Here is a 5851-nt window from a genome sequence, read left to right as displayed (position 1 = left end):
CATGCATACAAATTTATTTTCCACAATCCTGCCTGTCCCATGACTCACTGATCAATAAAAACATAGTAATTGTGGTTCATATCTATAGAGTTTACACTGCATGGGCAATTACAGAGAAAAATATTATAGTCCCTGACCAGAAAGCTCTATAAAGGTGGATCAGAGAGAAAAGATTTCCATTGAGATGCCATTTCAGAAAATTACAGAACACTGTATAATGAAGGAATAAACACAGTGATTCAAACTGCAGTATCATAAACCTTTTCATAACTTTGAGAAAGGTAGGAAAATTCAAAAATTCAGTTTTATAACATTTGCTTATCATCTCTTAATCAATTTTTTATAGCCTCTTCCTTCAGCTATATTTTCTAATCCACACATCATAGTACAGTATATTACAACTTCAAAACCACAAGCAAAAGTTGCATATAGAAGGAAGGTCAAATTTCTTCACATGGCATATAAAGGATCACTGGCCTTTGCTAAACTAAAATAAACTACACCCTTTTCCACATTGTATGTGACTGCTATACTGAATGACTTGAAGGTTTTGAATGTGCCAAATTATTTACAGCCTCCAAGTGATGCTCTTGCTTCAATCATTCCATATTTTTTACTCCATTTCTACCCTTTTCTTATATACCCCTCCTTCACTTTATCACTCCTGCAATCATAATTTCCAAGAAGTCTACTTATTCTACTCTCTGCATGTTAATAAGATAGGTCCCCTCTATGTGTCTTTAGTGTATCAATGTATGTTTCTATCATAGTGTCTGTGATACCCTTGAGAAGAAACAAAAAAAGCAGTCTCTGATATCTGAAAACTAATCTGATGCTTATAACTGTTAATGTTATTGCAAACTAATCTTGTGCTTACAGCTAAACAATTTTGTTCTCTTTTTGGAAATACAACAGGAAAAACAACAGAAGAAAAAGAAACAAATTTAAAGCTGGTTATTTGAAAAGATTACTAAAATTAAATTAGCTGGGAAGAAAAGGTGATAGCCTAAGTGGCTTTGGAAATGAGTGGAGTCTGTAACACTAAACGTAAAATTAACTAAACATAAACAATATAGTGGACAAAGTTGTTTCCCATGGGGATATAGCTTAAAAATTCTAACATCGCTACACATGTATAGTAGAACTGAAAAGCTATTAAACGGATGTCAAATATTTAGAACCAGGTTTCTCACTGTTACCATGTGCACTGTACCATGTACACATTGAAGGGATGGCCTACCCCTCCACACCTGTGGGCGTTTCTCGTTAGGTGGAATGAGAGACTTGAGAAAAGAAATGAGACACAGAGGCAAAGTATAGAATAAGAAAAAGTGGGCCCAGGGGACCCACGCTGGCACCCTCTCTGAGTTTCCTAGTATTTATTGATAATTATCTTTACCATCTTAAAGATAAGGGAGTGGCAAGATAATAGGATCACTGTAGGGAGAAAATCAGCAGTAAGACATATGAATAAAGATCTCTGTGATATGAATAAGTTTAAAGGAAAATGCTGTGCCTTGATATGCATATGCAAACATCTCCATAAACCTTTTAGCAGCATTGCGCCAGCAAGTCCCACCTTTTGCCATAAGGCGTTTTTCTCCTATCTCAGTAAACAGAGCATACAATCGGGTTTTACACGGAGATGTTCCATTGCCCAGGGACGGGCAGGAGACAGATGCTTTTCTCTATCTCAACTGCCAACAACTGCCAAAAGGCCTTCTTTCCTCTTGCACGAGTCCTCCTCAGCACAGACCCTTCACGGGTGTCAGGCTGGGGGATGATCAGGTCTTTCCCTTCCCACGAGGCCATATTTCAGACTATCACAAGAGAAACCTTGGACAATACCTAGCTTTCCTAGGCAGAGGTCCCTGCGACCTTTGGCAGTGTACATGTCCCTGGGTACTTGAGATTAAGAGAATGGTGATGACTTTTAATCAGCAAGCTTCCTTCAGGCACTTGTTTAACAAAGACACATCCTGCACAGCCCAAAATCCATTAAGCCTTGAGTCACCACAGCACACATGTCTCTTGCAAGGACAAGGTTGGGGGTAGGGTCACAGATTAACAGCATCTCAAACACAGAACAAAATGGAGTCTCTTATGTCTACTTCTTTCGATATAGACACAGTAACAGCCTGATCTTTCTTTCTTTTCCTCACACACATTAGAGTTGGATACCTCAACATGAACTAATGCTTAACTTAATATAGGTACAGATGCTTACATATTGAGATATGTATAAAGATGTATACATATCTACATAGGTTAACCTACAACTTTTATTTTAATATCTGACTTAGTCTGTGCAGGCTGGTACAAATACCATACACTGAGTCATTTTTAAATAACAGAAATTTATTTCTTACTTTTCTGGGTGCTGGGAAATGCAAAGTCAAGGGGCTGGCAGATTTGGTGTCTGGATAGGGCTTTCTCGCTCATAAATGACACATTCTTGCTGTGTCTTCATGTGGTGTGATGGGCAAGAAAGTTCTCTGGAGTTCTTACGGGACTAATCCCATTCATGATGACTCTGTCCTCATTACCTAATCACAACTCCAAGTCCCCACCTTCTAATACCATTACCTTGGTGAGGAGGTTTCAACATATACATTTTGGAGGGATACAAACATTCAGACCATAGCCATGTTTCAGGTGAGGGGACCTAGAAATCATGATACCCAAGAGCAACAAGCAGATTTAGTTTCAGAATCTTGGTTTTGATCATTATTCTCCAGTAATAGGAACCAAAGTTCCTTGGAGAAAGGACTGTTTCTACTACTGAGGCAAGAACTACACCAGATGAGCCGAAAGCATCTTATAGAACCAGAAATTAAGAAAATGCTAAAAGAAAAAAAAAAAAATCCTCACAAAATGATGAGAGTCTGCTAAAGGGACAAAAGGATTAACCAAAAGAATACTCCTTAGTCAAACTTAGTCAATTGAAGCAAAAAAAAAAAATCAAACTTTATTGGATCATAACTATTTACAAAATAAATATTCATGAGTTCATACTGAGATAAATAAATTATTTAATAAATTAGTGAAGGATAGAAGAATTAATGAACTTCCCATACAGAAGAACTCCAAATAATGTAGGTGGCTACTCTATCCTTAAGCTGTCGGTAGTTTTTTCCATACCAGTAAAGTATGAAAAAAGAGAAAAAATCCTGAATAACCACAGTACAAAAATTTGACAAACACTACCTTAGCCAGCTCACCAAAGTTAATATTAACAATATTAAGTAATATTGATTATATATACCCTTGATATTATATAATAAATATGGCTCTTTACCTCCATGGCTTTCCTTTCAAAAACAAATTCCTCAGTCTAATAATGAGAAAAATATCAGACCCACCCTCTTGAGGAACATTCCGCAAAATAAATGATCGTGATTCCTTAAAATGGTTAAGGCTATTAGAACAAGGGAAGTTTGAGAACCTGCCACACCAACGTAATGGAGTTTCCTGAGTGGGATCCTGGAACATAGAAAGGACAGTAGAGAAAACTGAGGAAATCTGCATAAGTTATGTATTTTAATTAAGCATTTGTTCATTAATTATAAAAAGTATGTGCCATACTACCATAAGAAATTTGCTAAGGAGAAATTAGGGGTCACACAAGATGTCTGTATCCTCTTTGCAATGCTTCTATGATTCTAAACTACTGTAAGAAATATTTTACTACTGATATGCCCACTAAAGGCATTCTTTATTTCTGTTAAAATGATTTTAGTTTCTGGCATTTTCTTATGGTTCTTTTATTAGAGTTTCTCTCTGTTTACACTGCCCATCTGTTCTTGTGTGTGGTTCCCATTAGTTCCCTTAACGTATTAATCAGAGCCATTTTCAACTGGCGGCAGGATTCTTCTGTGTCTGATAATTGGATTGTGTCTTTACATTATGTATTTTCTTGCCTTTTGGCAGCTCTTGTCATTTTTGCTTAAAGCTGAATATGTTGGATCAGGTAATAAGAAATGAGGTCAAACACCCTTCAGTCTGTGTATGTGTTTAGTATATGTTAATATCACTAGAAGTTTGCTGTGCTTAATGTTTGTTGTAGCTACAGATGCCAAAGGCTTCACTTTGTCCTTGTGTCCTTGTTTTTTATCTCTTCTTGTGCTTTAGACTTTCTTATTTCTCCTTGGAGAATCTGACATGGAGTTCTTTGATCTGTAATTTGTTGTTAACATATGAGAGACCTGATGTGGCGGTAAGCTGTGTAGAAAAGGAGTATTCTGTTATCTCATGATTGAATGCTGGTGTTTCAATGGGTCTGTGTTTCTGGAATGTGACCTTCTCAAGTGTTTCTTCAAGGTTACAGCATTGCTCACTTTGCAATCAACTTTCAGCATTTCCAGTTCATTTCCTTGAAACTCTAACCCTTCTTGACTATGCTGTGTTCCCTTGCTTTATTTATTTATTTTTTATTATTTTGACAGGAAGACCGGATGGGGCTGAATCAAAAGAAATTTCACTCCCCTCTTTGGGATTTTTTGAGCTGATTTTGTCTGCTTATTTGTTTAGGATTTTATTTGACAAAGCATTTTTTTTTTTCATTTTTATTGAAGTATAATTGACAAAAAGTATCTATGTATTTTAGGTGTACCACTTAATGTTTTAACAGACTTATACATTGTGAAATAATCACTACAATTAGGCTAACATATCTAACGTCTAACATAGTGTGTGTTGAGAACACTTAATATCTACCTTCTAAAAAAATCTGAATTAGACAATACAGTATTGTTGATTATATTCACATTGCTCTACCTTAGATATCCAGAATTTACTTATCTTCATCATTGAAACTCTAGTATTTAACACCCTTTCTGTCTCTTTCTTTTCTCCTGTCCTCCGTTATTTCAATGGAATATATTTCATTGCTTGAAATTTTTCCTACAATATCTGAGGCTCTATTTTTCTCAATTTTCTTTTCAGCTATTATTCATATTGAATAGCTTCTATGGATCTAACTTAATATTTATTAATTATTTATTTGGACATCATTGTTATTCTGCAGAACCCATCTAGTGATGTTTTTATTTTAGTTATTGGAAGTTTAAGCTCTAGAATTTACGTTAACAATTTTCTTTTTTGGTAGATATTTTGTGTTTATTTAAAAAGCACCATGTTTTTTCTTAGTCTTTGAACATGTATTTCATAACTTCTTTAAAGGTTCATTTAAAGGTCAGTTAAATCCAAAATCCAGAAACTCAAAAGACAGAGAATTTCTATTGTTTACCAATTTTTTTTTTTTTTTTTTTTTTAGTATACGTCACAGGTTTCTGACTTTTTCTTTCTTTGAATGTCCAATAATTTCTCATTGAAAACTGGGCAGTTTCTATAATAAAATGTAGTGACTCTGATATATTCATCTGAGGACGTTTTAAATTTTAATTCTATTAATAGTTGAATTTATACTTCCTTGGACTCAAATGTAATCTCCTTTTTCTTTATAGTGTGCAACAACTTATATCTAAATTCTGTTAGTATGGCCTCTACTGTTGCATTTTTAGCTTGGCCACCTGGCGGTTTCCCTAATTCTGTGTAATAAGCTGACTCAAATTTATTTTGAGAGTCTCTTTTTATGCTCTTTGATGAGGAGTTCAGATTAGGTTGATCTATGAAAAACGAGGTACGCTAAATCAAGATAATGTCTTCTATAAAAAGATTAATCTTTTTTTTTTTTTTTTTCTGCCAGGGTATCACATGTGCTAACACCCTTAGCCTAATTTAGCACTTTTCTACATTTGCTGGATGTTGCAGGTCCAAAATTGAAAATTCATTATGCTACTTGAAACAATGATTCTCATTTTACCTCTAGGTTAATGCTGATCTTTGCTTT

The sequence above is a fragment of the Chlorocebus sabaeus genome, chromosome 23, assembly GCF_047675955.1.
Source record: "Chlorocebus sabaeus isolate Y175 chromosome 23, mChlSab1.0.hap1, whole genome shotgun sequence".
Lineage (NCBI taxonomy): Eukaryota > Metazoa > Chordata > Mammalia > Primates > Cercopithecidae > Chlorocebus > Chlorocebus sabaeus.
Note: the sequence above shows the minus strand (reverse complement) of the source record.